Genomic DNA, 12,023 nt, shown 5'->3' with positions numbered 1-12,023 from the left:
TACTTTCTCCTCAGTTAGCCATTCCATTTGGGTAGTTCCAGGTATGGGATATATCTAAATCTAAATAAATCAAACAAAGAAACTATGGGTATAGGAAATGCCTGGATTTGAATGAGACTCTTATCTATAATTAACCACCAAAAGTCAGAAGTAAAGCTATGGCTCAAAAAAAAAGGCTAAAGGACAGCATTCATGTCCTGAAGTCAAGCCCCTGTCAGTACCAGCACACACACAAAAATAAAGTATGAGGAAAGCCAAGGTGTTGTAGCTCAGGAGAAATGAGGGTACTTAGCAAGCATAAGGCCTTGAATTCTCTCTGAGAAAGATGGGGTGGGGTTGGGGGTTGGGAGATGTTAAAATAAGCAAAGACCTTCTTGTTCACATACTGTTATGTGCATTATGAATCTGAACTCCATTCAAATCCCAGTACTTTTTAATACAATTTCAGCAAAAGCTCAGTAGAATTTCTTGAGAACTTTACAGTAACATTCTAAAGTTTTTTTTCTGGAAAAATGAATCATGAAGGAAAAACACTCTGAAAAGTTTGGCAAAGAAGAACATCTAGCAGTGACTTGCCCTGCCAGATAATAAAATGTATAAATAATGCATCCAGGACTAGCATAGTATGCAAAGCACAGAGACTGACAGGGGAATCAATAGAACAGAAAACAAACAGAATAAATAGACTAAAAAAAGTTATCAAAAGTGACTAGATGAGCTGGGCACTGGTGGCTCATTCCTGTAGTCATAGCTACTTAGGAGGCTGAGATCTGAGGATCACTATGTAAAGCCAACCCCAGGAAGAAACATCTGTGAAGCTCTTATTTCCAATTAACTATTGAAGAGCTGGAAGTAGAGCTGTGGCTGAAGTGGAAGGGCTCCAGCCTGATTGAAAAAGCTAAGGCACAGGGGGCTGGGGATATAGCCTAGTGGCAAGAGTGCCTGCCTCGGATACACGAGGCCCTAGGTTCGATTCCCCAGCACCACATATACAGAAAACGGCCAGAAGCGGCGCTGTGGCTCAAGTGGCAGAGTGCTAGCCTTGAGCGGGAAGAAGCCAGGGACAGTGCTCAGGCCCTGAGTCCAAGGCCCAGGACTGGCCAAAAAAAAAAAAAAAAGCTAAGGCACAGTGCCCAGGCCCTAAGTTCAAGCCCCAATATTGGTGTGCATGCATGTATACATGGATGCACGCACACACGCACACGCACACACACACACACACAAAGGGAGGAGGAAACCTTTTATTACTGTAAGGATGAAGGGACGATGGATGTAAGAAAGATAAAAGTACTATGGCTTCATATAGAAGCTGCCTCCTTAAGGCAGTTATTATTATTCCTACCTCACACTACATACAAAATAATGTGCAAAATGAAGCCATAAACGTTCTAGAAGGAAAATAAATGAGACTTATTATGATTGTGTAGAGCAGAATAACTTCCTAAATATGTCTCTAAGGGGAGAGAATATGAAGGAAAATAAAATAATACAAAAAAGGCAAAAGATAAGCAAAATCAACCAAACAACAATCCTTTTTAAAGCCAAATATCACTCCACAAACTCAAAATATAAGTAGCAAAGTGGGGAAAATATTTGCAATATATGTAACAACGTTTTACTAATCCACAAGGAAAAGATAGATACAACAGAAAAATGTACCAGGAACCGGAAAAAATATACAAGTGGAAAATGACTTGAAGCTGGGTGCCACTGCCTGTAATCTTAGCTACCCAGGAGGCTGAGATCTGAGGATCAAGGTTTGTAGCCAGCCCAGGAAGACAGATTTGAGAGATGCTTATCTTTAATTAACCAGCAAAAAGCCAGAAGTGTGGCTCAAGTAGAGCCACAAGTAGCCAGCCATGAGAGAAAAGGCCAAGAAAGAGCATGAGGCTCTGAATTAGAGTCCCAGTACTTGTCCCCCAAAAAACAAAATAAAATAAAGTTAGAGCAGCTCTAAAGGGATAGAGAGGTGCTTTCAGAGCACTGAGGAAGAGGTATATATCAAGGCCACTGAAAATGATGTTTGAGATCAGGAACAGCAAAGTATCCTGAGCTCCTATTCTCTCCTTCCCCTTCCCTGCTTCACTTATTTTTGTCCACACATCTTGTCTCTATATTTCTTTTCTCTCTCTCTTTCTCTGTCTCTCTTTCTCTCTCTGCCTGTCTTTGTCTCTCCTGACAGGCTAGGAGCTGCCGAGTAGCTCCCAGTCCACATGTTAAAATTTTAGCTGCCTGCAGACTTACATTAGATGTTTCTCAGTTCAATCCTAAAATCTCAAAGAAGCAATGTAATGAATAGGTGATGTGTCCATCTTGGTCCATGGCAGGGGGAGGCAGTCAGTGGTAGCAAAATGGTTCCTGAGAGCCAGTCCAATGATGTGAACTGGCGCGGGGTGTGCTTCCCAGAGAAAGGAGTCATTAATAGGCTAGGGTAAATTGGACCAAATCAGGTGGTTTTTTTTGTTTGTTTGTTTGTTTTACTAGTTGGTACATTTTTTTTCTTATTGAAGGTCAGGTATATACTAAAAGAAAAGTTTTGTGTGTATGTGTGTTGTTTTATGGTATGGAGTTTTAACTCAGGGCCTCTCAATGACTAGACAGGTGCTCTAACCACTTGATTCCATTTCTCTAACCCTTTTTGTGTTGGTTATTTTTTGAGTCTCCCTTTATGCCTGGCAAAGATGGCCTGGACATTGGTCCTATTTGTGCTTCCCTGTGTTGCCGCGATGACAAGCATATACTACCTTACCCAGTTGTTGGTTGAGATGGAGTCTTACAAACTATTTTTGCTTGGTTTGGCCTTGAATGTTATTTCCCTAATCATGCCTGGTTATTAACTGAGATGGAGTCTTGCTAACTTTTTGACTAGGCTGTCCTCAAACTTCAATCTTTCTAATCTCTGCCTCCTGAATAGATGAGTTTACAGGCGTGAGCCATCTCGCCTGACTTCAGTCTCTAGTAAACTCACCTAAAAGAGTTTCTGTTTCTTATAAACAGTTCTGCTATCTACAATAGATGTAGTTGGTAATTATCATGGAGTAGAAAGACATGGCTGATGAGGATTTAAAAAATAGAAGTGTCTTCTGGGCAATGGGTGATACAGAATCCCCTTTTTATGCTTCATAAAATATGTGAACACCACTTGTATGTACAATGTGAAGAAGGGTGAATATTATTTAGATGAAATCACCATTTCTTTCCAGCTAGGGAGGAGCAAAGAGTAAAGGATAAAGAAAAACTGGGAAGGAAGGAACTGTTCATTTCAAACAGATAATGCTGTCAGACCCAGGAAATGTTTGTACAGTCACACTTAAGACTCTTTTACCTTTGGATGACAAATTCCAATCAATTGCTAAATATCACTTTGCAAATTAGACGCTCACAAAACTAGCCGATACATTTGCAGCCATTTTTCTGAAGCAGTCATGAGAAAGCCTGGCTCCTTTGAAAGGAGAATTTAACGCTGTGGTCTGGCTTTCTCCCTAAGCCCAGAGTTTCAGTTTCTCTGCACTGTCCTTGCCTCTGCATTAGCTGTGACACATACAATGAATGATGCTCAGAGCCAGCGGGATAATGGAGCTGATTCATGGTTTGAGAAAATAGAGAATTGTCACAGAACAAAGACTGGCCTTCCTTTTTGCTGGGGACACTGCTTGTTTAGCTGAAAGCATCTTGTTTAGACTCTTCCAAGCACTGGGTAAGCATCTAAATGAGGGAGGCAATATGGGACTCCCAGGGTTCCCTGGGGTGCTTGAGGTAATCCTGAGACACCCTGCAAAGCTGTAGTCTTTGTAAGAAGCAGAGACAGGGTATTCAAACAGCTGTTAATTTCATCAAGAAGCCTCATTTTAAGGTCCCAGGACAGGCATTGCTTTTTATACCAGGATTATCTCTGAGCTTTGTATTCATAGTCATTCTTGTTCATTTAGCTTGAATGTCAGGTGTTAGACTTACATGTGGATAGGGCTTCCAAAAGGATTTACTTTACGTACATTTTTTTTTTTAGTGATATCATGTACAAACAAATTTTAACCTTTTTCATTGCAATCTGTAAGTAAAAATATGGTCAACATTTTAACCTATAACTTCTGATATATGTGTTTTTTTTTACTATATGGATAAACCAGACTTTCTGTCTCTGTCTCTCTCTTGTTATGAGAAAGTCTTGTAATGTAGCCTTGGCTGGCCTCAAATTCCTGATCCGCCTCTCTCAGCCTCCCAAGTACCTACCTATCTATGAACCAGTCTGTTGTTGGGCAATTATGTTTGTTTTAAAATTTTCATAGCCTGTTAAACCTAGCATTGGCAAAAAATAAACAAATAAAAAGTTATTGTGTAACTATATTTGTATGCTTTCTCATTTCCCTAGGGGGAAAATCATATATGTGTGTGTTTATAACATTTATTTATTTATTTATTTATATTTTTTGCCAGTCCTGGGGCGTGCACTCAGGGCCTGAGCACTGTCCCTGGCTTTTTTCTGCTCAAGGCTAGCACGCTACCACTTGAGCCACAGTGCCACTTCTGGCTTTTTCTATATATATGGTGCTGCAGAATCGAACCCAGGGTTTCATGCATGCGAGGCAAGCACTCTACCACTAGGCCATATTCCCATCCCTAAAATTTATTTTTTATAAATTTATTTTTTATCATGTTATGTTGTTCAGACTGGCCTGAATTCCTGGGATCAAGAGATTTTCCTATTTCAGCCTCTTGATTGCTGGGACTATAGGAATATGCCAGTATGATTGCTTGAATTCTAAATTTCTCATAGCTAGGACAGAAGAGATGGGTCTTTTAAAAAATTTTAATTTTATTGTCAAGGTGATGTACAGAGGGGTTATAGTGATATACATAAGGCAGTGATTACATTTCTTGTCAAACTTGTTACCCCTCCCTCATTTTTCTCCCACCTTCCCTCTTTTGAATGTTTTTGCTTCATCATGAAAAAATTTTGCTCCAGAGTACATGTATATTCTCGTCAAGTATAAACTTGCTCTTTTCCATATACTCAATTCTCCAGTCTAACGTAATTTCATTAATTACCTTTTTTACTTAAGTTATTTGAATTTTCTAGTTAAGTGATCATACAAATCTATTAATAATAGCTTTTTAAAAATCTACAAAGAAGGGGCTGGGGATATGGCCTAGTGGCAAGAGTGCCTGCCTCATATACATGAGGCCCTGGGTTTGATTCCCCAGCACCATATATACAGAAAATGGCCAGAAGTAGCACTGTGGCTCAAGTGGCAGAGTGCTAGCCTTGAGCAAAAAGAAGCCAGGGACAGTGCTCAGGCCCTGAGTCCAAGCCCCAGGACTGGCCAAAAAAAAAAAAAAAAAAAAAAATCTACAAAGAATTTTTTTCTTGTTTTGTTTGCTAGATGAGCAAAAGTTGCAAGAAATTGTAGTATTTCAGTGTTGTTAAGTGGATATTTACAGTGTTGTTGGGTAAGTGGATATTTACAAACCCTTGGTAAGTGTATGTGGAGGATAATTCAAGAGTATCTGTAAAAACTTCTAAATTGTGAACTCTTCAACCTAATAATTTCATTTCTAAAACTGTTCTTTCCTAGGGAGCAAAGACAGAAGTATAAAGGTATTCATGAAAGTGTGTGTGTGTGTGTTTGTGTGCATGCTGGTATTGGAGCCTGAACTCAGGACCTCACACTTTTGCTTGTTTTTTTTTTTCCCCTCAACACTGGCACTCTAGCACTTGAGCCATACCTATACTTTCAGATTTTTATTTTCTTATCTTTTTTTTTTTTTTGCCAGTCCTGGGCCTTGAACTCAGGGCCTGAGCACTGTCCCTTTTGCTCATGGCTAACACTCTGCCACTTGAGCCACAGCACCACTTCTGGCCGTTTTCTATATGTGTGGTGCTGGAGAATTGAGCCCAGAGATTCACGTATACAAGACAAGCACTCTTGCCACTAGGCTATATTCCCAGCCCCTACACCAAACTTCTTTACACAGAACTTGCCATCTAGGGCTCGGAATGTGGGTTTGTGGTAGTGTGCTTGCCTAGCGTGCATAAAGCCCTGGGTTTGATTCCTCAGTACCACACAAACAGAAAAAGCCAGAACTGATGTTGTGTCTCAAGTGGTAGAGTGCTAGCCTTGAGCAAAAGAAGCTCATGGACAGTGCCTAGGCCCTGAGTTCAAAAACCTTGCCATTATGTTTGTAAGTCTAAGCCTTTGCTGAAATAATTCTTATCACCTAGCTAGTATTGTTTCCTATAATAACTAGCTCTATGTGGATGATAAACATTTTGAGATGTGAGTGGTGGAGGATTATCTATACTGTCAGTATAAAATATGTACCAGATTTCAAAGACTTGGTACTTAAGAAAAAAATTAATTTTGCTTCTTCTGACATTTTTGTTCTACATTTTGGCAAGGACTTATTTTACTATAATAGTATAAAGCAAAGAAATAGAAAAAAAGAGAGACATTTTCTGCTTCTCACAAAGGAAATGGGAGTGGGAAAACTTCTTGATGTGTGTGTGTGTGTGTGTGTGTGTGTGTGTGTGTGTGTGTGTGTGTTTAGGTTCTGGGGCTTGAACTCAGGGCCTGGGTGCTGTCCTTGAGTTTGTTTTGCTAAAGGCAAGCACTCTACCACTTGAGCTATAGCCCCACTTCCAGGCTTTTTGGCTTTTTGGTGGCTAATTGTTTTGCTTTGCCAGTCCTGAGGCTTGAACTCAGGGCCTGAGCACTATCCCCAGCTTCTTTTTGTTTAAGGATAACACTCTATCACTTGAGCCACAGCACCACTTCTGGCTTTTTGTATATATGTGGTGCTGAGGAATCGAACCCAGGGCTTCATGTATACAAGGCGAGCACTTTACCACTAGGCCATATTCCCAGCCCCTTTGGTGGCTAATTGGAGACAAGAGTCTAATGGACTTTCTTGCCCCACTGGCTTCAAACTGTGATCTTCAAATCTCAACTTCATAATCAGCTAGGATTACAAGTGTGAGGCACAGGTGCCTGCATTTTATTTCCCTTTTGTGAAAAATTCTTGCTTAATATACCAAACTGGCCTCAACTTCAAGATTCTTCTGCTTCAGCCTCCTGAATACTTGAGTAGCAGATATATACCACCAAACTCAAGTAGACTTAAAAAAAACTATGGTTATTACAAAATATCAAATTACAATCATGTTCTCACTGTATTCCTTTTGTACAGTGTTACCCTGGAATTAGGAAATTTTGACTCTTGCTAATTAACAAGGACATATGCCTCAACATTTAAAAACTTTGAGAAACATCATCTTCAATTACAATCCCAAGTTGTGATTTAAGTGGTAGTTTTCTTAAAACACACAAAAACTTGCTTGACCTCAGTGCTTTGTGTTTGCTCAGCAGGCACTCTTCCACTTAAGCCATACCTCCAGTCCATAGATAGATCTATGAATAGATGGATAAAATATAGATGTGTGGGCTGGGGATATGGCCTAGTGGCGAGAGAGCTTGCCTCGTATACATGAAGCCCTGGGTTCGATTCCCCAGCACCACATATACAGAAAATGGCCAGAAGTGGTGCTGTGGCTCAAAGTGGAAGAGTGCTACCCTTGAGCAAAAAGGAAGCCAGGGACAGTGCTCAGGCCCTGAGTCCAAGGCCCAGGACTGGCCAAAAAAAAAAAAAAAGATATAGATGTGTGTGTGTGCATACATATGGCTCAAACTGTGTCTACATTTATATTTACATGTCTAACCTGTATTTACATAGTTTTTAATTTCCTTGATGAGATAGACCCTTACTCTGTTGCCCAGGCTGGCTTCAAACTCCTAGGCTCAAGCATTTCTTGTGCCTCAGCCTCAAAGTAGCTAGAACTACAGACATGTAAGACTGTGACCGGTGGTATTAATTTTTAAATATAACCATGAGAAAATGTGAGTTATTCTCCAATATGCCAGGATAGTCCTCTTAAGGATTACTTAATTGTATTGCTTGCCAAATTTCTCCAAAGCTTCTGATCACTCTATGTCTTCAAAAGAGACAAATTTCCTTAAGGAATTGTTTTTGTTAATTGTGATTGCATCTTTTTTTCCCTGAGTGTTGGAGACTTGTCTTGTGCATGCAAGACCAGTGCTCTTCCATTGAACCACATCCTCAACTGTGATGACGGGTTTTATAAGGGCTACTTTAGGGGCTAGATATGGTGGTACATGTGTGTCAACCCAACCCTGAGGAGGCTGATGCAGAGGAGGAGTGAGAGTTCAAAGCCACACTTGCTTACCTAGTGATATTCAATGTTTCAAAATAAATTTTAAGTTACTTTTAGAGTAATATACTGTATTAGTTACTTTGCATATCTGTGGCCAAAATACCTGACAGAAATAACTTAAGAGAGAAGGATTTATTTTGGCACATGGCTTCAGAGAGTTCAGGCCATGCTTGGCCCCTGGTGCTTGGGTAGAACATCATGGCAGTGGGGAGTTTGGTGGAAGAGACTGTCTACCTTGTGGCAGGCAGGAAGCAGAGAGGACACAGAAATTGGCCAGAGCAACTGTAAGGCTCTACCTCCTACTTTTTTTCTACCTGTCAATAACACCACCATAATATATATCTGTCAAGGGATCAATCTATTCATTAAGAGCTCTCATGCTTGAATTGTCTCTGGAAACCCTATAGACAATCCCGACCTCACTGTTTTTCTAGGACTCTCTCTCTTTTGAGACTTAATGTCAGACAAGGCTGACCTTAAACTCATTGCTCATTATGTAGCCCAAATTGGCCTCAACCTGGAGATCCTCCTGCCTCAGCTTTATGAGTGCTGGGATTACAGTTCCATACCACTGTGCCTAATTACTAGGCATTCCTTTTTTTTGGTGCTACTAGGGTTTGAACTCAGGGCCTTATACTTGCAGGCACTCTAATGCTGAGCCATGACTCCAGCCCTTTTGTTGTGCTGTTTTTTTTTGTTGTCAGTCTCTGGGGCCTGGGTGCTCTGAGCTTTTTTGCTTAAGGCTAGCATTCTACCACTTGAGACATAGCTCTACTTCTGGCTTTTTTTTTTTTTTTTTTTTTTTGCCAGTCCTGGGCCTTGGACTCGGGGCCTGAGCTCTGTCCCTGGCTTCTCTTATGCTCAAGGCTAGTACTCTGCCACTTGAGCCACAGCGCTGTTGCCACTAGGCCATGTTCCCAGCCCCACTTCTGGTTTTTTGGTTGGCGATGGAGTTTCATGGACTTCCTGTTCTAGCTGGATTCCAACTGTGACCCTCAGATCTCAGCCTCCAGAGTAGCTATGATCACAGGTGTGTGCTATCACAGCATTTGGCTGTGTTGGTTATTTTTAAGATAGAGTGTTAATTCCTACTTGGGTATTTGCCTGGGCTAAGATCCATCCCATCTATTTTAGGCTTCCTATCATAGCAAGAATACCAAATATTCGGTGTCAAACTCTTGGTTGACAAGGGGTCTTTTGAACTCTTCTGCTGGGCTGGCCTAGAAACCTGATTCTATTAAACTCAGCCTCCACAGTAGCTAGGATTACAGGAGTGAACCACCAGTGCCTAGTTCAAACATTTCTTAATGCAATCTAGTTGACAATCGATATAAACATCACACAATTTTATTGTTTTTTTTTGAGACAGTCTCAGTATTCAGGCCCAGGCTGACCTGGAACTCATTATGTATTCCAACTTGGCCTGAAACTCTCCATGTTCCTGCCTTATCCAGAGTGCTGGGACTACAGGTGTATCACCACATTCAGCCCATATTAAACTATTAATAGTTGAATTTATGTGATATTTAGTATATGCTCCCAATTACTATTTTTTTTCCAGTCCTGGGGGTTGAACTCAGGGCCTAAGCACTGTCTCTGGCTTCCTTTTGCTCAAGGCTAGCACTTTACCACTTGAGCCACAACGTCACTTCTGGCTTTTTCTATATATGTGGTACTGAGGAACTGAACCCAGGGCTTCATGTATAAGAGCCAAGCACTCTTGCCACTGGGCCATATTCCCAGCCTCCCAACTACTATTGAAGGAGGGTGAGTACAGATGATACAAATTAGCTACAAGTTTATAATTGCCAAACCTGTCCATGGGAACATGAGGTTTCATTATTTCATTCTACTTTTGTATTTGAAATGTGTTACAATAAAAAGACACAATAACAACATATTTAAGTTCTTAAAATCAAAAGGCAAAGGATATATATACAGTTTTGGGCTGGATCTGGAGCTTGAACTCTGGACCTGGGCACTGTCCTTTAGCTTCTTTTGCTCAAGGTGAGTGCTCTACCACTTGAGCCACAGTACCATTTCTGGCTTTTTTGAATAGTTTATTAGAGATAAGAGTCTCACAAAGTTTCCTGCCTAGCCTTTTTTAAAAAACCTATTTTCAGCTATAAAAATGAAAACCCAATTTCCCTATTTTCTCAAGAACTTGCTCTTCTGATTCTGACCTAGGTTTCTGATCTTGTCTTCCCATTATTTTTCTCTGCTGGGCATTTCAGAGAATAACATGATTGATGTAAATCCAGATAGTGGCCAAGAAGCCTCCTTCCTCCTGATTCCATTTGCTTGGACATGATGAGTGTTTTTGTCTTAGGTCTTTGTATTTGCTGTTTTATAATCTACAGCTATGCAGCTACTCCCACCAACTAAAATATTGTTCCATAGAATATTTTCTTATACCTTAACGAATGTCATCCTTCCTATTTTTCTCCCTCTCAGTGCTATTGATTGCCTGCCCATCTTGGTCACTATTTTTTTTTTTTTTGCCAGTCCTAGGCTGTGAACTCAGGGCCTGAGCACTGTCCCTGGCTTCTTTTTTGCTCAAGGCTAGCACTCTGCCACTTGAGCCACAGCGCCACTTCTGGCCATTTTCTGTATATGTGGTGCTGAGGAATCGAACCCAGGGCCTCATGTATAAGAGACAAGCACTCTTGCCACTAGGCCATATCCCCAGCCCCTTGGTCACTATTTTTGTGGGTATCATTTTTCCTTTTTTTTTTTTTTTTTTTTTTGGTCAGTTGTAGGGCTTGAACTCAGGGCCTGGGTGCTGTCCCTGAGCTTTTTTCCTCAAGGCTAGTGCTCTATCACTTTGAGCTACAGCACACTTCCAATCAGAGATAAGAGTCTCATGGGAATTTTTCTACCTGAGTTGTCTTCTAATCACAATCCTCAGATCTTAGCCTCCTGAGTAGCTAGGATTACAGGCATGAGCCACTAGAGCCTGGGTCACTTTTTTTTTTTTTTTTTATCAGTGTCTTCTACAAGAATATAAACTATAATCTTAGGAGAGTCTTGTTTTTTTTTATTTATCACCTAACATAGGGACTGGTATGGGCAAGGCCCTCAAGTATTTGTTGGATGAATGCATAAAATTTTAGCCATTTATAGCTGGGCGCCAGTGGCTCCCACCTGTAATCCTAGCTACTCAGGAGGCTGAGATCTGATGACCATGATTCAAAGTCTGTCTGGGCAGGAAAGTCCATGAGACTCTTACCTTCAACAAACTTGCCCCCAAAAGCCAAACTGGAGCTATGGCTTGGTTGGTAGAGCATTAACCTTGAGGGGGGAAAACAAACTCTGGGACAGTGCCCAGACAATGAGTTCAAGCCTCAGCACTGACATACACACACAAAAGTGCATTTGAAATTATTCCTATAAATACTTCTATATATTCTCCACTAGATGTTTCTTTTACCCAACTGAATACAGTAATAGACATAAAGGAAAAGAAAGCTTGTTTTACTCTGTCTAGTCTATGTGGTGACGCAAATTTGATAAATCCTTTTGTATTGTTTCTTTATATTAACACTCTAAAATCTCTCAATTGAAACCCCTTTGTACAACTAAAGAAAACAGGAAAACTTCTGATTTCAGACTACCAACTGTTGTTTTTTAAATACCCTTTGTATGTCCAGGCTAAGAGTTTCACTCTGGTAATAGCCTTTGTTTCTATGGCCTCAATCTGCATGACACATAAGGCTGTCATCAAGAGTGACTGGTCTAGTTGGATTGCCCTCTTTGACATATCAATGCTTTGTAGAAAGGCAGGTATACAAATTAA

Source organism: Perognathus longimembris, chromosome 17 (assembly GCF_023159225.1).
Source record: "Perognathus longimembris pacificus isolate PPM17 chromosome 17, ASM2315922v1, whole genome shotgun sequence".
Classification (NCBI taxonomy): Eukaryota; Metazoa; Chordata; class Mammalia; order Rodentia; family Heteromyidae; genus Perognathus; species Perognathus longimembris.
Note: the sequence above shows the minus strand (reverse complement) of the source record.